Raw genomic sequence first — 23594 nt, forward strand, 5'->3', positions numbered from 1 at the left:
AAGTTCCTGAAAGGAGTAGCTGGCCTTCACTTCCCCAGCATTTCCAACTGTCGTACAGTTTTTAATTACCTATATTAAATCTGTCCCTGAAAAAGTCAACTAGAATAATTTTGGATTTACCAGTTTTACTTTGATACATGCTCAAAAGACACAACACATATGAAGGTTCTATCAGAAAAAAGGAAACAGTATATGACCGTTAGGTACTTTTTCCTCTCCTCATATGTCCTTTTCTTCTGGAGAAAAATCTAATTTCTCATCTAAATTACTATGCATTTTTCTTTTGTATTATCTTTCTGAGCCATAATGAAGCAATGTGGAAAATATAGCACTTAAATTTTGAGTACAAGGTTGTATAATTTATACTGTGTAGTTGTATCAGCCTTTTACAATTACAAACTTGTATCTTAGAGATTATTTTCTTTGAATAAATAAAGTATTTGTAGATTTGTTGTTGTTGTTGATTTCTTTGTAATGCTCTATTGAATAGGGTGTTTTTAAAGTAAGGATGTTATTGCAATGATAGTACTTGTCAAGAAACTGTCAACTAAAAAAAAAAATGGAACTTCCTTATTCACAAAACAGTATTAAGGGGGTGGAGGAGGGATGAAGTGGGAGGTTGGGATTAGCAGATGCAAACTGTTATATATAGAATGGATAAACAACAGGGTCCTACTGTATAGCACAGGGAGCTATATTCAATATCCTGTGATAAACCAGAATGGAAAAGAATATGAAAAAGTGTATATATATATATATATATATATATAAAACTGAGTCACTTTGCTGTACAGCAGAAATTAACACAACATGGTAAATCAACTGTACTTCAATAAAATTTAAAAAAATTAAACAGTATTAAGTGCATATAAGACAACTCTGACTATTCTGCTGTAGATCTCATCACTAAGGGGTGCTAGTGAGATGGAAAATGAAGCTTGTTCTGATTAAACTACCAAAAGATCTATAGCAGAGAATGCCACAACATCAATGCCCAGAATCTCACTCAGAAAACATGGGTCAGAATATGCTATAATTTGAAAGGTTTTAATGCAAAGAATTTTAATGAGGAAGATGAATAATGAAAAAAAAATTTAATGTAAGACTTAGGATCTCTTGGGGAAAACAATACCAAGTACCAGATTAACCTCATGACTTTTATTGCAAACCAGGGTCACTTTTCCTGGAGGAAACTATGAAGGCAGCCCTAGGCTACAATGAGACAAGCTATCTGATTCCCAAAGAAGCTGAAGACTGGGGCAATGATAATAAAATTTCTAATGTTTATTGCCTGGGGAAAGATTTTCAAAGATGGCATGATGCCAATAATAAATTACTTTTTAAACAAATCCCTGAACCTTTGCTCTCAGTGGCTTCCCCTTGGTGTCTCGTCAAATGTCTCCAGTCTGATAGCCCACCTCATACTGAGATTGGTGCATCTATAATTTATTGTAGGCCAGACAGGGAAAGTTCTTCCATTTACATTCCATTCAGAAATTTTCCTAAGTTACAACAGCAATACCATTAGCAATACGTAGGTCAGAAACTAGCAGTGTGTAGGTCAGAAACTAGCAATGGCTGTTACTGTGCATATTTATTTCTGCCTAGAAATGTGTCATTAAGGAAAATAAAAGGGGACTGAATAAACTATTACAAAAATGTAGTTATTGTTTCTTTCCTCTTCTAACACATGGAGCAGATATCTAAACTGTATAACACAGATCATATACTAAATAAAATACATACCAGTTATTCCAGGGTATACTTGGGTAAATCCTTTTAAAACTCATTAATTTGAGTCCAGTTAACATCTGATCATAAATTTTTGTTCTATAGTTTCAATATGTGCCCCAAGTCAAATCAAATAAACTAGAAATATTAGTTTGTAACAAAATGGAATTTAAATTCACACAGAATCTTTTTGTATGCATATCCTTTAGTAACCAAAATTCACATTATACAAAGTAGTCAGTAAATTGTGATTCTTAATAGATATGAAACTAGTAGCCCAAGCCTGTTAAGACTATATCGGTTGCCAACACAAAATGATACAAAACAAACAAAAAAACATTCCTTTACTCAGTCTTCAAGATGAAGTAGAACTGCATTCAAGAAAGAGCAAAAAGGATGCATCAATAGGCATGTTGCACCCCTCCAAAAAAAATCAGACTCTTCATTTGAGCTACATGGGGCTGTCTCTTATTGCAGGTGTTCTTCATAATCTCCATTGTCTCTGCTATAAATGGAATTTGATTAGATGGGACAAGAAAGAAATGTATGCAGTGATAATAACTTCCAGGTTATGAAGAAAACATTTTCTTTCAAAAAGTCTATGTTATTCAAATTATTAATCAAGAGTGAGGGGAGAATAAAGCTATCTTCATATATTCAAAGATGTATAAAATTTGTGTCCTATTAACCCTTTCTTGGAAAGTTCCCCGAGGCAGTACTCTAGCAAAATGAGAGGATAAAGGTAGCAAGATAAAGTCAGATGACTGGGGAGATTTTTAAAGGTAAATCCTCAACAAAATCGTATGGTCCAGCTTAGAGCAGAAGGACAGAAGTCTCCAGGGCAAAATAATAATAACAGGAAAGCTCTATAGTATAAACCTAAAATTCATGAGACGTTCCATAAAATTAAAATAGTAAATTATTTAATTAAACATAAATAATATTAAATAAGTAAGCAACTACAAATTCTAGGAGAAAACAAAGGCTCTAAAACTGTTATGGTCGAAATTTAAAGCAAACTAAAACACAACTTCATTTTGAGCAACTCAATGAATATCATAATGAGACAGTTTGTCTTGACCATGTCACATGATATTTTGATTGGCATATTAGAAGTGCCACTAAAAGAATTATGATCATATTATCGCAGGGTGTAAGCCCAAGCATCATAAATTCAAGGGTGGCACTTGGGTTTACAATGACCAATGTTTATATAAATTAATTTCCTGAAAATAGTGCTTGCTGATTTTTATCTTTTGGAATCAACAATGGACATACCATAGAATACTTAACTAAGGTTAGAGAACGTAAAATAAATGTTAGAAGTTCTGCCAATATAAACGTACACATACATTTTACAGAGACTGGAGGGAAGAAGAGGAGGAAGACATTAAAAAGGAGAGTCAGAGACTTCTTTTAAAGTCGATATTAGGAAAGTTCGTTTTCTCTTATAGGAACAAGAAATAGAAGATTAAGTATGATTTTTAAATTTCTGTAGTTGCATAGCAGGTGAACTAAGAATTTTGATAAAACAAAATTAGAAAGAGAAGAGGTATGAGGAAGTATAATATTATAAATCCATATAAACAGAAAAGGGAAAGAAAATGTTGTTTGAGCACTTCAAAATTGGTTGAAAATATTTGCCTTTGAGAAAAGTAAATCAACATATTTTTTATTAAATTTCTCTGTGCTATTAGATTTTAAAAATCATGTGTGCATATATTACTTTAGTAAAATTATAAAACAATTTGAAAACAATACTTTCATATAAAGGGAGATATAGAGTAGCAACATTCTTAAGGTTGGAAAATATAATAAATTTATCAGTGCTATTCTGTGGTCTCCATAATATTTGTTAATTCCCTATCAAATTCCCCAAAGTGGTTTCTCCAAAGAACAATTATTCAACTTCCGTTTCCCAAACTTTGATCCTTAACTCCTAGAAGTTCCTCCTTGTCTGCTATTTAAATAAGAGGGTAGATGCTTATCCAGAAAAAAAATGCTTAAATTCCCTTTTTCTCACCTTAGAATGAGCCTGTTCAGCTCATCTCCATTCATTTTCTTCTTTCTCTTCTGCTCTGATAAGTACGTGTCTGTTCTTCTCTAAGACCAATTCCTATATAATCACCCTTAGTTCAATCTCAACCATCCAACCTCCTTCTAAACTTAATTCCCTCTATTCAGTCTTTAATCTTGGCTTATGTGGTCTCCCTGCCTGCCCACTAACATGCTCCAATATTGTTTATCAGATTCACATTTTTCAGATAGCCTATGCTCTTGCTTTCTTCCTGTCATACTCAATCTTATAATAAGGATAGTGTACATTTGCTGCCTCTGTTTTCTTACCTATCAAACCCATTTGGTAACCTTTTAAAATCTGACATTTATCTCTATGGATATGAAGAAACTACTTCTTTATAGGTTAATAATGGCCCTACAAATATCACATGAAAATAATTTTTCTCAGTTTTATCCTCATTTACTCCCTCAGCTTATCAGTTTTGGTCACTCAGTCATGAGTGAAATTCCCTTTTTTATGCTGTATCATCCGTTTGTCCTTGTGCCTTTGTACACATGGCTTTGCTGTTATCATGGTTTGTTCTTCTCACTCTTCTTAAACCCTAAATGATGTCAGTGCATAAGTTTCTTCTCCAAACATATTTTTCCTGTATCTACATTCTCTCTTTGTGTGATTTCATACGCTCCACAAAGCTGTATCTTTACTAATGCCTTTGTAGTTAGAGTACTGCATTTGAAACCAAAACCATACTTTAATTCATCTTATCTATTACATTTTATCCATCTATTACTGCTGACTGTTTATCTCTGGCCACTCTTTTCATCAACTAAGCTTAAGACCTCATGCAGTCAGTCTTGACTTCTTGGTCTTCCTCCTTGCAACCATGCATCCATTTGATTAATCCCATCATTCTTGTCCTCACCGTTCCTTGGGCACTTATCCTCTATTTTTTATTCACACTGCCTCCATTGAAAACTTCCTGATTTTATCTTTTTTTTTTTTTAAAGACTGAATATCTTTTTTTTTTTTAATTAATTAATTAATTTATTTATTTTTGGCTGTGTTGGGTCTTCGTTTCTGTGCGAGGGCTTCCTCTAGTTGCGGCAAGCGGGGGCCACTCTTCATCGCAGTGCGCGGGCCTCTCACTATTGCAGCCTCTCTTGTTGCGGAGCACAGGCTCCAGACGCGCAGGCTCAGTAGTTGTGGCTCACGGGCCTAGTTGCTCCGCGGCATGTGGGATCTTCCCAGACCAGGGCTCGAACCCGTGTCCCCTGCATTAGCAGGCGGATTCTCAACCACTGTGCCACCAGGGAAGCCCCTGATTTTATCTTTTACTTCAATTTTCTATGTATTTTCATCACTCAATCCTAGTTCTTAAAGCAATTCAGACCAATTGAAGATGTATTTCAAAAGTTTCAGTCTCACAGTCTAACAGGGCTTGAATTTAAGTCATGAATTGGATGATTTATGACAGATGCTGGAGCTGGAAGCCAGCCTGTTATTTCTGGGCTGTTTTGTGCTAACATATTTTCTCCTTTTCTAGCTAGGAGACAAATCCCAGGTACCCAAAAGGCTACAAAGCTTAGCACTCTCTGTGCCCTGGACCTGGCTCAATCCTCTGGATTTGGTTTCAGATTTGGCTAACATCCCTCTACCATTTCCCCAAGTGCTGATCAAGAACAGCATTCCTCTACTGGATTTGAGATTCCATAGTAAACCACAGACCCCATCTGGGGGCATTTCTCTATTCAACTTCCTCAGGTATATGATCTGCTTCTCACCTATTCCCATCCACCTGCAGAAGTCCTGCTGTAGTTGGACCATGTGTGAAAGGACTTCCACTCAACAGGCTTCTGATTTTAATCTGCTATAGGAATTCCCCAATGCTGTCTGGATTCACATTAATTGTACCACTCTGTACCAATGTGTGAGATTACTGCATTTTTCAATACTATTCATACTATTCTTCTCTGAGTCAAGTCTTTATAGCTGGCTTATTTCCTTTCGCTCCCACCTTACCTTAGCAATGTATAATCCATGGTAGACTTCAGACACTCTTCTCTCCCCTTGTCCCAGCAGCTGTGATCCCATAGTTCAAACATAAATAATATCACTATCCTAATTCAAGTCTTCAATACCTCTTTACTCTCCTACAAAGCAATAGTTGTTTAATAATATTTATTACTTATAATTACTCTTCTAAATCTCCTTGTACATCACTATTAGATTGGTTTTTCTATGATTGGGGAGTATTCATTTATATGAATTATTATTCAAAACCCATTTGTTTCAAACTACCTTAACTGTAGTACTGTCATTATATACAACCCACATTTTAGGTAAACTAGATTTCTCATCTTTCTACAGTAATTCTACACATCTACTTATGACATTTCTTCCACAGGAGTTGCCTTCCTGCCCTCAAATGTATGAAAACCTGTATTTCCAGTTCAAATCTCAATCCAAGAGGAAACTTTACCAGATGTTTGACTATGAGAATAAGGGAAATTGCTCACTTTCTAAAGATTTTATTTCCCTGCCTTCTAATCCTACAATCTTGATACCTCAGAAAGTGATAAAATAATTAATATGAAGTTGGTACTTGTTATGCTTCACAAATGGTAAATTATTAAAGAATATTACTATATTAATTGTAAATAGATGTCAGCTTTTGTCATTTAATATAATGAGCACACAGTAGAGTTTAATTGTGCTTAGCATCCTTCAACATAGTCCAAGTGGCTTTTATGGCAATAAAAACATCATATTAATATTGGTTAAACATTAACAATTTTTTATGATTCATTAAGAACATACATTTAGATATGGTATATCTACCCCTCTGGTCCTCTTTTCCAATGTGTTAAAATGGAAGTATTCAGCATAAAGATAATAAACGCATATAAATATGGTTATTACAAAAAAGTCAAAGGTCTATGTAGCTAATTATCTTGATGTTATCAATAGTACAAAGACAAGCAACTCAAATTATTTTATGCTTTTATTGATAAAGAATAAAAGGTAATGATCTTATTTTAAATTACAGTTAAATTCATCACTAAGGCATGGGGCAGAACTTTAAACCATGAACCAGTTAGGTACCTACCTATATTATGTGCCATATGAGCTCTCTGAAAATATACATAAGCACCTTTCTGTAAAAAAGTGATATGAATTTGACAGAGTTAGTTTCAAAGTAAAAGGTAAGACTATAAAATATATTTTAGAATGACTAATACAATGCATCCATGAAAATGTAAAGGAAAGAGAAAGAAAAAAATGGACCCATGGAAATGAAAGAAAAAAGTTTTCTTTCTGTCATTCAGCAATACAAGTGGAACACAAAGATAGAATAGTTAACAAGGCAGAGGTGATTCCTGCTTTCATAACACTTACTGTTTTACTAGGAGAAGGCAAATAAACTATTAAATAAACAGGATAGTATTAGGTGGTGATAATTGATAGGAAGGAAATACAATAGCTTAGTATGGGAGTAAAAGGGTCAAAGAGGGAGTTACTTCTAACTGAGAAGTCAAAGACAATCTTTCCAACGTGACATTGAAGCTGAGAGTAAAATGCCAAGAAGTAGTCAATTGTGAGAAGATTCTAGGCAGTAGCAAGTGCAGAGGCCTGCAGGTGGGGATGAAAGTTGTTTTTCAAAGGGAATAGAAAGAAAGCTAATGCAGTTTAGTAAAAATAAATGAGGACAGAATAGCACAAAATTAAATCAGAAAAGGATGAGTTCAGGTAGAATCTTGTAGGCCATGCTAGGGTGTTTCAGTTTTGTTCTAATATTTTATTAAGACATTGTCTTCTTTAAGCTAAGAGTAATGTCTAATTGGCCTTTGACTACCAAAGTCTATTTCTGCAAAATATAAAACAAATGTGTCCTGGAAAATGCAGACACCTTGTTCTTATTCTGACTCATTGTATCTTATGGGGAAAAATAAAATATATATATATATATATATACACACACACACATATATACACACACATATATATACACACACATATATATACACACACACACATATGTATGCATACAATTTTATTTTATTGGAATCCTTGCATTACATACAGTCAAACTGTGTTTAAATGTTAATTATACCTACATCTTAAAATATTTACTTTAAAAAACAGGTGGGGATATTTTCATAGAAGGCTAACAGTATCGAACAAACCATTGTGTTTACTAAATTAACTGTGTCATACTCATAACTGCTTAGGTAAATCATGTTCGGGAACTAAATGGAATGTGTCAGGTTGAGACACAGAGATTTTCATTTTCCTCTGAGATATGACCTCTAGTACCATTGGTAGAAACAAAGAATGGAATTGCATCTGCCCGTGGCAATCATTGTGAGTATAACTTAATTTGTTGATTTGGACTTTTTCTCCTCAGATGCCGAAACTTTACAAACATAAACACTAGGGAGTTAGATTTACAGTGTATAAAATTTCTGGTGTACTACTGCTTTTCATAATAAGAGAGAATAAAATAAAACAGCCGCCTTTTATATGTCTGCCATTCCTTAGTACCTCTCTTTAAGCTATTATACACATGGCCAAACAATGGCTTCCTAGAGGATTTCTATGGCACAGCAAACAAGAGATTGAATATATTATTTGTACCAAACATGTTGATCACAACAAAAAGACATCTCTTTTATTATAAAATCATATATACCTGCAAAAAATAACAGTTTTAGTTTTTGTTATATCACTCTGAAATGTAAGGATTTTCTAAACTGGACAAAGAAAGACATAGATTAATTATATTTTTCAAATGTACTTTTGTATACACTAAATAACTTTCTGATACATTATTTGTTTATTTAAGTGTGTAGTCATATACAGTACCATAGGTCATTATTTTACTGAGACCAAATTCAGCATATTTGATGAATTACCTAGGACCGGGAACTTCAGATTGTCAATGGTCTAGAATTTTCCTTTCTTTTTAAGTTTTATTATAAAGATAATTTTTAAAATGTTATCTAACTGTAGTATGCAAATTTTAATGCAGCTATTCTAAGTCACAAGTTATAGGGGCGTTAAATGATTGCTTGGGTAGTTATTTTACTTCACTGTTTAAAGAATTTTATAGCAGTCAGAGTAGGGTAGCCTATGATAAGAAAAGAGAACAGTTCAGGCCTAAAACAATAAAGGTTCATTTATCTTTCCCACTAGACAACTGTAACAGGTAGAGTAGGGTGCCCTGACCTATATCATCCTCACTCAAGGACCCAGGCTGGGGGAGGCTCTATCTCCCTCCTGTAATTCCATGATTGCCCTGAAGGAAAAAGATGTCATGGAATTCACACCCTGGCTCTTGAAGTGACAGATACCATTTCTGCCTCTTATTCTTTGGTCAAAGTAAGTCATGTGGCCACAGCTAACTTCATGGAGTTGGGAACTTGCCAGATTACCCTCTGCCCAGAGGTAAAACCAGAAATATTTGGTGAGCAATGCTGATGACTACGATTTCTGCTTCCTCCTTGTTGAAACTCAGTAGTATATACAAAATCCTATGGTTCAAAAACTTTATCTGCAACCTACATTTCCAGCCTCATCTTCATCATGTCCCCACACCCTGTGTTCATCCGTGTCAAAATTCCCATTGTTCTTGCAACCTGTTGTAGCATTGTATGCCTTCTTAATTTTTCACATACCATTGGTTATGTCTTGCATTTTCTTCTTTCCTTCCTCCCCTTCTTGGTCTCAGAATCATTCTTTTTTTAAAAAATTTATTTATTTTTGGCTGCATTGGGTCTTCGTTGCCACGCTCAGGCTTTCTCTAGTTGCGGTGAGCTGGGGCTACTCTTCGTTGCGGTGCGCAAGCTTCTCATTGCGGTGGCTTCTCTTGTTGCGGAGCACGGGCTCTAGGTGTGCGGGCTTAAGTAGCTGTGGCATGCAGGCTCAGTAGTTGTGGTTTGCGGGCTCTAGAGTGTAGGCTCATTAATTGTGGCACACGGGCTTAGTTGCTCCGTAGCATGTGGGATCTTCCCGGACCAGGGCTCGAACCTGTGTCCCCTGCACTGGCAGGCGGATTCTTAACCACTGCACCACCAGGGAAGCCCTCAGAATCATTCTTTAAGACATTTGTCAAGTTCCAACTTTTCTGAGAATTCTTCTCAACTCTCTTAGGTCAACTCGGTTGCTTTTTCGAGGAACCACAGTACATGTAAAAATATTTAATCATCTTAAGTATTTTCATCTTGACTTCAAGTTCTATGACATCAATTTAATTATTAATATTTTATATAAAGCAAAAAATGATGATGAAATAGGTTTCCTAATTTATAACATGCTTTTACTTGGCATAATTCATCATCTTTCCATTACCTATAAACAAATTGCACATAGCTCCACTTACCCATGACATGTCAGGAGTTGGCAAAATCCTACCCACAGGCCAAATCTAAATGTTTCCTGTTTAAGATAAAGTCTTATTGGAACACAGACATATTTTTTTATGCATTATCTATGGCTGCTTTTGTGCTTTAACAGAAGAGTTTAGTAGTTGAAGCAGAGATTATTTTTGCCAGCAAAGTCTAAAATAGTTACTATATGACTGCAATGGACTGAATGTTTGTTCCCCCTCAAATTCATGTATTGAAATCCTCACATCCAAGGTGATGGTGTTAGGAGGTGGAGCCTTTGAGAGTGACTAGGTACTGAGGATGGAGCCCTCAGGAATGAGATTAGTGCCCTTATAAAAGGGACCCCCCGAGAGCTCTCTCACCCTCTTTCTACCATGTGAGGATACAAAAAATGATAGCAATCTACAACCCAGAAGAAGGCGCTCTCCAGAACCCATGCTGGTACCCTCATCTCAAACTTCCAACCTCCAGAACGGTGAGACATACATTTCTGTTGACTGTAAGTCACCCAGTCTGTGGTATTTTATTATAGCAGACTGAGGTAACCCTTAGGAACACTGACCCTTTACAGGAAGTTGGGGGACCCCCTAATCTAAATAAAATGTGACCTTCATTGTACATGAAAGGAGGGAAGAAATTCAATATTTGTTACATAACTTTTTCTGTTAGGCTTCATGCTATATTCTTTATCTTTGTTAACTCCTTTAACTCAAAATACATATATATTGGTACATCATATCTTTTTTCTTTTTTAAAAAATATTTATTTATTTATTTATTTATTTCGCTGTGTTGGGTCTTAGTTGTGGCGTGCGGGCTTCTCTAGTTGTGGCATATGGGCTTCTCTCTAGCTGTGGTGCGCGGGCTCAGTAGTTGTGGCACATGGGCTCTTAGAGCGCACCGCCTCAGTAACTAAGTGCAGACTTAGTTACCCCGTGGCATGTGAGAGCTTAGTTCCCCTACCAGGGATCGAACCCACGTCCCCTGTATTAGAAGGAGGATTCGTAACCACTGAACCACCAGGGAAGTCCCATCATCTCCTTTTTTCTACATGAAAAAATTATGGCTGAATTAGGGTAAATTTCTCCAAATCATTTAGCTAGACTTGAAATTGGAAACTTTAACTGACAAGACTTCTTGGTTTTCCACTATATTATTTTATTTTGGGGGGGTTCTTACATGGAAGAGTCTATTTATAGTAATTATATAATTGAATCAATTGTATTTTGAAATGTATACGGAGGACAAGTAATATTCTGAATATCATGAGAGATGTAAGAGAAGAATACCTGAAATAGCCAATGCAAAAATCATCCCCACATTGGAATTTCCCATTTTATTATCATCACCATGAGTTTCCCTAATACTCAACATCATACCTGTTAAGTACCTTGAACCTATATTTACCCATTTCTTTTACTTTCTATAACCAAACACGTTTGTTTTACATATTGTCTGAGCTATCCCTTCAATTTTTCTGCCTCAAGCCTCTTTACTCACCAACTGTAGGATTAACCTTATCATTTACCCCTTTCCTCTTAAATGATAACCTTGGGGCCCCTTTATTTAAAAAAAAAAATTCAATCTTCAAATGTAAAAACCATTACAATAATGCCAATTTAGTTCATTGGAAATATATTTCTCTTTTTTTTTTCTTGGTTAGCCTAACACGACACTATATATTCTAAACTAGTGGGATAGTAAACAATTGTTCAAAAGTAATAAATGGCCTCCAAGATTACATTTCTTCCATTGTTTCATTTACCTGGATTTCGTTTTGCCTCACTGTTCATATGTCTACTCCTTACCTGGACTTCCAAGTTTGTCATTAAGTTTGTACTTTCTCCTTAGTGTTCCTCTGATACCAACGGTAAGATGTGAATTTCTGTAGAACTTATTATATCTCACATGACAACGATCACATCTTGCTCATTAATAGAGTGTTTTGTATAATTGTCAATTTTCTTTATGTATTGGTTTAGTGTAACGTACCAAATATGGATCTTTAGCTCTAATAGTCTAGGGTTCGAATTCAACTCTTTCACTTACCCATTCCCTGATGAACTTGGGCAAGTCATTTTATTCTCGTTGTGATCAGTTTCTTCATGTAATTAGTTATGACACTTTTCAAGATTGCAGTGAGAAATACACACACACATATATATGATGCACAGCACATAGAAAATAATAAATGATTATTGTAATTAGAACTATGTTAAATGTGTCTAAGTTAGGGAACAAGTCATAATCATTTCCCAATGCAAATATGATATCTTGCTATATTCTACATTCAATAAATATTTGCAAGTTGAGTGGTATTTGTTATTGTTCCTTATGGATTCAGTCATACCATGAACTTGTAATGAAACTTTTTTCTTGGAGACGTTGTGGAAGAGCCTGTCTGTCTGTCTGTCTATCTATCTATCTATCTATCTGTCTATCATCTTAATTTGGGACAAAGCAAAATGAATTGACATATAAAAAATGACTCTGTCTCTAAATAGCAGTAATGTGAATATGAGTCATAAACTTTATAAATTTAATGTGTTGCTTCTTGCCCTAAAGCTCTCAAATAATGAGAATATTATTAAAAGATGACAATAAAGAGAACTTAGGTAAGAGGCCGTTATTTACCAAATGGATGTTTTTTCTTAATGACATCTGGTTCAGACATTGATCTTTCCTAGCTCAACCCATGTGAGTAGTATAAATTTCCTAGTATACAGAACTAAGAAAAAAAAAAGGGACAGCACTAACACTAGCATGAGTATGAGGAGAGTTCAGTCCAGTTTTTGAGTTCAGATTAACCTTTTTGATTATTGGCTAGCGTAGCTTAGGTGGTCAGCAAGCTCAGAAACAAAACATGACCACTGAGGTCTTGATCCTTTATTACGTAAATAGTGTTGAGCTTCCTTAGAGGATTGGGCTGCCTTAACACCTTAGCAACTAAGAAGTATTCAGCTTTGATAAGAGAAGTCAAAAGACAAGAAAAAAATGAGAGCAGATTAGTTTATCTCAGAAATTACTAACCAGAAGTGAAACTCATGGAGCACTACTTAGCTGATGAGAGCAAAAAAAAAGGTTTTTATTAGAATATTGTAAGCTAATGCATTGCTGATTTAATCATGAAAGTTTCAGTAAAGAAGCAGTAAGACTAACAAATTCAAATGTTTATGTAATAGATAGGATACTCTAAATGGCAAGAATTTTTTAAATAAAGAACTTGACTTATATCTAAGTAATAAAAGTTACATTCTTTACCAAATGTTTCATTAACAGAACATCTTATTGAGTTTTTCTATTCCCAAATACAGGTATCAAATGTCAGACTTGAAATTTTTAACTTCTCTTTTACCATAATACTTGCATGAAATTGCTTTTTAAAATTTCAGTGCAAAAGCATTGATTTTGTACTTAGGTGGGTGTTTTTTTTTTTTTTCCCCCTCTTGATAGCTTTTCCTTTGTTAGATTTTAAGTCTACAATTTGCAAAATCAATAAAAACACAGCTTTCCCCAAGAAAGAAAAGTCCTCCAGAGGTTTACCTGAGAGTGTCTCAGGCAAGATTCTTGTGACCTTGAACTATTTGTACAGTACCAGTGGTGACTTTTCAGAGCATCACATCAAAATTGGTTTTCCGTCTCCAAGGAAGTTTCAGCATGTAATGTCAGTAACAGCTGGGGTAAAGGCAACAATTATATGTCAGCTCTGCTTTCTTTTCAAAGAGAGCATTTTCTCAGGCTGACACATTGCTGTGGAGAAAAAAGACACATACAAAAATTTGTTTTCATTTTCAATTATTTTTGGAGACGTGGAGCTCGTGACAAGCCCATAATAGTAAACAAAAATGACAAGAATTGACACTGGTGACCATAAGAGGTAGATGCTACTGTGCTTGCTACATACTGGGGTTGGCCTCTTTCAATTTGGTGTGCTTGGAGAAGAGGAAGGAAAGAAATCCAGAAAGCCATACCCATTTAATAAGATTTCGCTAGTTATAAAAATACACACTCAGCCATGCCTTTGAAACTCCTGCCATTTAAGGAATGTAGAAATAACTGCTCAGCATGAAATCATTGCAAAGCAGTTTAAGACTGGATTGACTTCACCACGCATCCTTGCCCTTTCTGAAGTCTAAGGCTGTGCCATCGTTCACACATTATAGGGACTTATTTGTGTTGTTTGCACACTAGCCGTGAAAAATCGCTGTAAACTGTTGAAACTCGGCTACAACTAATTACTGTTTAATCTACACTTTATACAAGGTAAAAAAAAAAAAAAACTTTCATTTATTGAAAACGGTTGTGTGGGCTTGCTGGCAGAAGGAACTGCTATGTTATGTTATGAAATAATCAGAGGAAAAACCCTCTAATGCGCTTTTCATAACAAAGGAGGTATTCTCATATCACAGAAACCTTGGGGGAAGGTTGCAGACAAAAAGCACCATAATTAAATTTCAGTTTAAAGGCCTGCCAGAAAGGGATTAAATCAATGGCCCTGTTATCCTTCCTTGGTGGACTTTACGGTGAGGGCTGAACCAACAGTATAAACACCAATCATGAGAAGTTGTCTTGGTTGAGGTTTTGCTTGATTAGGATTTTCAACTATTTATTTTCAAAATTGACTATAGATTTTTAAATGTAAGGGTAAAATGCTTTTGTTTTACTGATAAAAAATTCAATGACATTTTGCTGAATGTCATTTATTTGAATGTTTGTCATCTTCTATATCGGAAAAATAAGCTGCTAGAGAGAAGGAGAAAATATTTAAATTCTAATCATCCTTGGTTTGTGATTTATTTCAGGCTGTCATTTATACTGGGCCAAATCCAGGTTTATTTGTTTGTTTGATTTGAACATTTTCCATTTTAGTACTTTTCCCAGAGTATTAATTTGACCTTTCCAAATAATTAGGGAGGAATAGGTTAGCATTAAACCCAAGGAGGCACCCAGGAGGAGACCTGCATGAGTGTGGGCAAGTACAAATCGTCAGCAAAGTCATATGTTGGCAGACCGTTAGGGCCGATGGCGACAGATCTTTCTTTTCCTTCCACACTTTGGAAAACAAACACAGACAAACACTATGAAGCTGGAGGACATTATGCTAAGTGAAATAAGCCAGTCATAGAAGAACAAATACTGCATGACTCTACTCATATGAAGTATCTCAAATAGTCAGCCTCTTAGGAGCAGAGAAAAGAACAGTGGTAACCAGAGGCTGAGGAAAGGGGGTCATGGGGATTGTTGTTCAACGAGTAGAGAGTATCAGTTATGCAAGATGAATAAATTCTAGAGATGTGCTGTACAATGCCATGGCTATAATTAACAATGCTGTTAAAATTTGTTCAGAAGGTGGAGCTCATATTAAGCGTTCTTGCCACAATTTAAAAAAAAAAAAAAGTGGGAAAAGAAAAGAATCAAGTCCTCGCTGACAATTCTGAATGAGAGAAACAGTACCATTGTTTGGATGGGCCATAAGCAGCTGGGCATAATGCCTTTAAGTAACTGCAGTATTTTGAGTGGGTAGAAGGGGAAGGATTAGGAGGACGCAGTTATGAAAAAAGTGCTTATGCTTATTCAGATAGAGCATTCAAAGAGGAAACTAGCTTGGAAGTTTTTCTTTGCTTGCCTAAAGCCATGGAGCTCTAAAAATTCTGCCATTTCAGCTGCAGACAGGAATTCGTGGAAATTTCGAGCCAGACATTTTTTCCTGAGGGCATTTACAAAACATCCCCAGCAGTGGCCACATTTAAAGATACTCGAGCAAAAGGAAAGAGAAGTAAACGTTGCTCCACGTTGCAAATGCTGTTGAGGAAGTCTGTGTGCGTTCAGAATTTCACTTGGGAGTATTTTAGCTATTGAGACTGAGGACTCTTGCAATAATATATTAGCTCTGAGCCGAGAAAAAGTCTGGGCATTAAGGGAAGAGATTAAATCAATGAGGGATACAGAAGCAGATCAGAGTGGCCCAGGACCAACAGATGAAAATGGAAGAGGACTGACCTGGGCCCAAATCCTTCATCACACGTGGCTAAAGATGTTACCAATATTCTAGTGGGGTGGGATTGGCATTTAATACCAGACACATAAAATTGCAATATATGTGCAGTGTGCATTGTTAAAATCATATATATGTGTGTACACACATATATATATATATAATATGTATACACACATAATACTAAGATACATACATACATATCTTAGTATTTTACACATTTTATATTCTTACATATATATATAAATGTATTCTTAAGGGTTTTAATTTTTTCATGAATTATTTTATTCCCTTTAAAATAAAATCTTCAGATTAAATAAATTGTCCATATATTTTCTATGGGCTGTCTCCTGAATCTTATCTGTAATTACAATCCATAGGCCAAAAGTACATAACCCAGGGAAACCTAGCTGCTTAGAAGTGCTACCCACAGTGACTACCCTTGAACTGGAGTCTGGGTTTCCACCTGTCTGTGGACACTGCTCTCTTGTTTCTGTGTGGCATTCAGAGCCCACCCAAGACCTTGGCTCTAAGCTCTGTGCATGTGCTGATAATAATCCTCAAGGAATGATTCCCTTTACTTCACCTAAATTAAGTAAAGTCTAAAGAAATATGGGAAACCTTAAAAAATGACATTAGCTCGAGCCTTTTTGCTTTTCTTTATCTTCTTTTTGGAGTAGAAAGAAAAGGTGTGAGTGTGTACCATACAAAAAGAAGGAGGATGAGTTTAGGTGAGTTAATTAAGGCCGCCGACTTAATACCCTAAGAAGTGGTACCACAGCTCGTTGGAGATATGAAAAAGAAGAGGCTTTAAAAAAGTTAATTTACATGTCATGAAATAGTAAAATTTCAGACATATTTGTCATGTTAACATGGCCACATAAATGAAGACCTGGGTTTGCATCTCAATCCTGCTCAGGTTTACAAGTTTCACATTTTCATGGAATCAGATAATAATTATCTAAATAATCAGCTAAACTGTTTTCTGTACTTGCGTGTGCCAACTACCATCGTGAGTGTTTTACATGCATTGTCTTCTTTATCTTCACAAGGACCCTCTGAAGTAAAAAGTATGTGTTTCTTTATCTTGAAGATGAAGAAGCTGAAGCTTCAAGGGGTTAAGTAAATTGCCACAAATCTACTAACAGTAGTGCCAGGACTAAACATATATCTGTCTGACTCCAGGGTCTGGGCTGTTAAAGGCTCTATTATTTGCTTTTTTTTTTTTTTTTTTTTTCGTACAATAATGTCTCAAGATTTAAAGAAGGGACACAAAGCAAGTTTTGCAAATATTGGGTGTGATATTGCTGTGCCCTCCATGATAATGAATAATATTAAAACCATTCCTTTAGAGTCTCTCATTAAATTTGAGTGAAAATAAAGGTATCTTAATGCTAGATTTGATTCAGCAACTGTGGATTATTTCATAACTAGGTACATTAAATAACTTTGAAGTAATTGCAACTATGTTATAAATATTTCTTGTAAGAAATATTTGGGATATTTCTTTGGAAACATTGGGATTTCTTTGGAGTCAGATTCTTTCTGATTCAGGCTATTTCAAAATCAGATCTTCTTGATATTTATTGAATATTTACTATGTCCAGGCATGTGCTAGATTCTTAACTATTAAGAAAATATTTGCAAAAACGTACATCCCATAAAGATTTGTATCCCAAACATATTATATAAGGAACTCTTCTTCTCAGTAATAAGACAAATTATCCAATAAGTAAATGTTTAAATTGTTTAAACCGACACTTCGCAAAGAAGATACACAAATGGAGACTAAATAAGTAGATGAAAACATTCTCAGCATCTCTAGTGAAATGTAAAATTCAAGCCACAACTGGATATCACTACATGCCCAAAGTAGCTAATTTTTTTTTTTTTAAGTGAACGTTGTTGAGGACTGAACAACTACAAACCTGTTACATTGTTAGTGGATATTCAGAATGAGAGATCTGCTTTGGAAAACAGCTCGGCAGTTACTTATAAATGTAAACACACTTATGAAACCCAGCATTCCCATTTACTGTTATTTAACCAAGAGAAATGAAAACATGTCCATAGGAACAGTTATAATCGAATGCCCATTGCAGCTTCTTCATAGTGACTTCAAACTGGAAATAACCTTCAGCTATCAAGAATTAATAGATAAACAAATGGTGGTATATCCAAACAATAGAATACTCAGCAATAAACAAGCAAGTAAACAAACAAAAAACCAAACAGTTGATTAGATAAAGAAACCACTGATAAATGCAACCATAATGTCAAAAACGAAATGACAGAAACCAGACTCCATAAAATATGCACTATATGACTCGATTTCAATGAAATTCTAGGACAAACACAACTATGGTGATGAAAAGCAGATCAGTAGTCTCCTGGGGCTCTGGGTTGGGAGAGGTGATCCACTGCGCAGGGACAAGAGGGAAATTGTGGAATGATGGAAATGTTCTATATTGTTATCGTAGTGCTGATCGTGTGATGGAATATACTCATTAAGACTCATCAATTATGTACTTAAAATTGGTGAATTTTAAGAATTATACTTCAATAAAGTCACCTTTAAAAACAATCTCAGGACTTCCCTGGTGGTCCAGTGGTTAAGACTCCGCGCTTCCCCGCAGGGGGCACAATTTTGATCTCTGGTTGGGGGAACTAAGATCCCACATGCCACAGGGTGTGGCCAAAAAAAAAAAAAAAAAAAGACAATCTTATTACAGGGGTCCCCAACCGCCGGGCTGCAGACCCATACTGGTCCCTGGCCTGTTAGGAACCCGGCTGCACAGCAGGAGGTGAGCGAGCAAAGCTTCATCTGCCGCTCCCCATCACTCCCCATCGCTCGCCTTACCGCCTGAACCGTTCCCCCGCAGCCCATCCGTGGAAAAATTGTCTTCCGCAAAACCTATCCCTGGTGCCAAAAAGGTTGGGGACCGCTGTCATTATACGTCCACAATCTGCCAATAATAGAGTCAGTGTTAATTCAATTTTACATAAAAACAAATGAAGTAAATTGTCTAAACTCATGGACTTAGCAAGTGATAAGATAAACATATGAACCAAGTATTTGGAATGGCAAATTGGAAGCTCTTTCTAATTGCACATAGATTCCTCAGTGTCCTTACGTATCCTCAGCCACTGCATCTACCTAGTTTTGGTATAAAGACTGATGCTCGCAACCTCTGTTTGCTTCTACTATAGATCCACGTGTTCCAGACTCAATCTCTTAGTACTTCATACCCTCTTCTCTCAGTCTCTTTTCTTGCTATTTATTGATACATACCCCTTCCTTTCTAGGGTCTTACTTATTGACTGAGTTGGACATGAGTCTTCTAAAATGGGTGAAAATATATTGAATTAAATAATATACAAGACAATTTTTTAATTCCATGCTTTTTATGAAGGCAAATTCATACAAAATTCACAGTCACCTGATCTGAAGCAGAAAAATACAATTTATTACAATAATTGCAGTAAGATCAATAAAATGAATAGACAGTGCCAGTTCTCTTCTGGTGTCTTCAATTGTATTTCCCCTAACAGTAATGAAAAAAGCAGAAATGACAAAGCTTTTGATTTTTAACATAGGATAAATTGCTTTAAAATGATATACTATTAGATGAATGCAATTTTTAAAAAGTAATCTATGGTCTTGTCATTAGGAGGAGAGGACAGAGACCCCCATAACAGCGCCCATATAGGAGACTTAGGGAAAACCCTCGTTTAGTTATGAATGCAGTGATCAAGTCTTTAGATAAGTAATAGTTTCTGTGGTATTTTTAGATAGTAAGAGGAAGTGTACTGAACATCGACTAAAAGCTGAAATATTGGTATTTCTTTAGAGAGTTTATTGGGAGTGAGACACACAATAAAAAAGAAAAACTTTGAAATTATGGTGAGCTTGAAAACTCTGGCTAAAATAGTTTTCTCCTTTCAAGTTTCCACTGTCATCTGTGGAGAGATGCATAACCCATGTGTGTACAGCCAGCTCCCTGATTGAATCATGGGGACTGCTTTAGAAATAAGTCAAGATGGAGTGATAGAACTCAAGAGAGAATTCAGAAATACATTTTTTCTATGTGTCAAAAAATAGAGGATAGCTAGCACCTGACTTGACTTGGGATATTTCAAGCTAAAAAGACATGTAAATATCTACCTTCACAGTTCTTTGTGTGCAGCAATCTGTAGTGTAAATGGTAGCTGGACTCTATGAATAACCAAATAAGTAGCTTCTATTATAAAATATATTGGTCCATGAAGTTAATTCTGTAATTGCTTGCTACATATTCCTCTAGAGTTTGCTAATTAAATGTATTCATACTCATTCTTTAGTATGGAAGGATTACTTTGTGGGAAAAAACAATACAATCTATTGTAATCTTGATTAATTTAGCTTCAAATTTTCCACATGTTTAAGTAAATATCCTTAAGATATTACCAAGAAAAAAATTTTTCTTTGCAAATTTACTTGACAAAAAACAAATCGTGTAATGAATGAATGTATGAATGTATGTATCTTAGCAAAACTAAAGTATGTGACTTGCAGAATTTCAACTCAAAATTTGTGATTGAAAAGTTTATGAAATTATCATCCTTATGTATTTACAGTTTGATTTTTACACATGGCAAAGAGTGACAACGACTTCTATCATAAAGGTCTAATTTACTCAACTGTTACGAAAAAGACTACAGATTATCTTAACACTAGTAATAACAACCATAGATAACACTCAAAGAAAATTTAGTACATACTAGGCATTAGTCCAAGTGCTTCATATACATTAATTTAATTAATTCTTACAACAGACTTATACTGTAGGTTAGTATCATTCTTTCCATTGTATAGGTAAGAAAACAGAGGTACAAAGAGTTCAAGAAACTTAACAATGGTGCCAAGTACTGTCAGAGCTGGGATTTGAACTCAGGCAGCAAGATTCTAGAATCCTTGGTCTTAAGCACAGCATTCTGTTGCCTTTAAAGAAAAATAACTAAAGACATTCTTTCTTATGTAAAGTTATTTTACAAGTTATATAATTATTTACTTCACTAAAACTCACAGAATCCTTGTTTTTTCATCATATCTCAAAATAAACATGTGGAAACATAAATCTGAATCTGGTTTAAGAGCATACAGTTTGGGGGTAAAGATGAAGGGACTCAGTAAGTTGATAGAATTGAGGTCCCTCCCTCAATACCACCAGTAGTTATACATAAATTAGAGAACAACAACAATGATAATCATAACATATATCTGACTCTAGAAGATAATCATTGACAGAGAATTTCTAGCACTAGCTTGAAGCAAAAATTCAACGTGGACAATGTTTTCATGGAGAATTATAACCTTTCACTGTGTTTTCTTCTCCTGAGCTCTGGTATGCTCCCACCTGCTGCTCTTCTGCTACCTGGATTCTTCCAAGTGATGTCTTCTAAGCCTGAATTCTTTGGCCACATCCCAAATTTCAGAATGACCTTTTCTCAACCTCTGGCGCACTTAACATTAAATCTCTTTTCTCGATTTTACCAAGATGCTTCACATAAAAAGTGGAAAATTGTCAACTCTACAGATGGAATTTCAGATGGTTTTAACAGCTGCTTAAGAATATTCTCCACCTACTAAAAGGAATATTGCAAAGCAGAAGTAATACTCTCCCCAACCCCGTCATTAACTATTATTTGCTGTTGGTCTGTGGGTGATGGTGTGAAAAATCCCTTGTCTGGGAAGTGGATGACAGGAATTCTAATTTTGACTTTGATTCTACTTGTGTTTTTGACTCTATGCTAGTAACGTAAATTTTGTGAATCTTAATTTCTTCATCCAGTGCATGAGGTGATTGAACTAAAATCTCTTACATTTCTTGTCAAGTTCCGAAGTTCCGATGTTTCTGCTTGTAGACTAACACCCTCTGTAAACACCTACTTACTCTTCCTCTTACCTCAGGTCAATACTGTAGGTTGGAATGGTTGTGCTGTAGACTTTGTGTTCTCCGACCTTCTTTTGCCTTCTGCTAAAATGCCGATAAAGTTCTCAGACACTTGGAGTTCCACTTTGTCCAACCCTTAGATTTCCCTGAATGATGTGAATTACTTCATCCTATGGGCTTTATTTGCAATTCAGGTATATCTCTGAACAACACTTACTTTGTCTTAGAGCTATTTTTGTATCTGAATATTTCTGCAATTTGATTTTGAGGTCCTGAGACTGAAGATGTGCCATATTAATGTTTTCAATCACCCACAATATGTAGCATGTGTCTTGCTAATGGCCTAGAAATGTTTTTTTTTACTGATGTATAGAAAAATGGGAATTGTCAGAAATGAGTGTCATCGCTCCTATAAGTAAAAAATAATAAAACACACACACAATATATAGAGACAGTGTTAAAAATTATACACACAATATATATAGACAGTGTTATTTTTCTATTTTCTATGGACCATTTGTTCACAGAAAATAGAAAAATAAGAGAAGAAACTTAAGTTTTTGGAAGATGTAGAACTGAGAATGAAGGAGGAAGAACAGGATTGACTGAAGAATAAAAATTCTATTCCAAAGGATTCTTGTTCTAGAGCATGATGTTAGTCAATATTAAGCTTAAAAAGAAAGAAAAGAAATGGGAAAGGGAGATGTAATCATTTCTAATTGCATGATTCTTTAGGTGCATTTCTGATTGAAAGCCAAAGGACAAGGAGGTGATAACACAAGAAAAGTGGGAGCAACAGATAGAGGTGATTTCCTGATGAATTAGTCACTAGAAAGGGAGAGTGAAATACAGACTGATTAGAAATATATAGAGAGGAGAAATTATTTGTGGATAAGAAAAAGGAAGAATAACTTACCCTAGAAACAAAATTCAAGGAGGAGACCATAATTACACAGAGAGGCAACATGTGGTACTTGATGAATAATAAACATATCCAAGGCGGTCCTAAAAGTTATATATTTATTAATTCAAATTGTGGGGATAAAAGCTTATGCTGTACGTTTTGGAAGTGGAGCAGATTATGATGTCCTTGAGGAATAACTAGATTTTTTTTTTATTAATTTATTAATTTATTTATTTATGGCTGTGTTGGGTCTTCGTTTCTGTGCGAGGGCTTTCTCTAGTTGTGGCGAGCGCGGGCCACTCTTCATTGCGGTGCGCGGGCCTCCCGTTATCGCGGCCTCTCTTGTTGCCGAGCACGGGCTCCAGACGCGCAGGCTCAGTAGTTGTGGCTCACGGGCCCAGTTGCTCCGCAGCATGCGGGATCTTCCCAGACCAGGGCCGGAACCCGTGTCCCCTGAATTGGCAGGCGGATTCTCAACCACTGCGCCACCAGGGAAGCCCTAGATTTTTTAAATATAAGTCACTAAAACCAAAGTAAGCAAGTGTTGTTTTTTAGCTGTATTGAGGTATAATTAATACCAAAAATTGCACGCTTTTCATGTATACATCTTGATGAGGTTGGACATA

This window comes from Eschrichtius robustus, chromosome 18 (genome assembly GCF_028021215.1).
Source record: "Eschrichtius robustus isolate mEscRob2 chromosome 18, mEscRob2.pri, whole genome shotgun sequence".
Classification (NCBI taxonomy): Eukaryota; Metazoa; Chordata; class Mammalia; order Artiodactyla; family Eschrichtiidae; genus Eschrichtius; species Eschrichtius robustus.